Genomic DNA, 891 nt, shown 5'->3' on the forward strand with positions numbered 1-891 from the left:
TCTCTCTCTCTCTCTTTCTCTCTTTCCGAGAGTAACGTGATAAGACACTTAATGCTCATGCAAAAATTTTAAGTGAATTGCCTTTGTTCAGACCTCTGCAACATATAGTTAGCAAAAAAAATACGTATCTCCCTCATTAAAGTCCACGATTAATTGTAGGCGTTAATCCTCGCGGCTGATAATTGGTTTTATATCTCTTAACACGTTACTTTATTATTTTTTCTATTTTTTTTTTAATATCCTATTTTTCGTGAAATTAAATGTTACAGCTTTTTTCAATTATATCTAAAAATTAATATTTTCCAGACTAAAATGTAATTATGTAACTTTTGTAGAACACATTGATTTATGATATGTTTATATTATCGGAAAATATCACATAATTTTTCTAGATAACTCTTCATCATTTAAAATTGTAAAGTTAATCGTATTTTTCCGATAATTTCTCTAATCGAATATGTAATATGCATCGCTCGACAGTGCAATTCACGTTCATTAATTCTGTATATACCCATCAATCGTGCAAACCCATCAATGTCGATATTTGATGAAAATCAGATTCGTATGCAATTAGAGAACTACACGCAACCGTTGCAACATAACGTAAACTTATCCAACTCCCAATATAGGTAACTCGTATCGATTAGCCATCCATCTTTATGGGAACGTACATTGCACATACTTTGGATTATATTTAAATATCGTGTCGATACTATATTAGGCAATCACATAACACTGTGCTAGATAAGAATGCTACAAAATTACTAGGTCGACTTAAAATAATTGTAATCAAAAAGTAATATAATCAAATTTAACGCGTTCTATAGTATATTCATGGACGTCTTTTGCATCTTTTAGCCAAACAGTAATTTTGCAAAATTAACAAAGATT

This window comes from Atta colombica, unplaced genomic scaffold, assembly GCF_001594045.1.
Source record: "Atta colombica isolate Treedump-2 unplaced genomic scaffold, Acol1.0 scaffold112, whole genome shotgun sequence".
Lineage (NCBI taxonomy): Eukaryota > Metazoa > Arthropoda > Insecta > Hymenoptera > Formicidae > Atta > Atta colombica.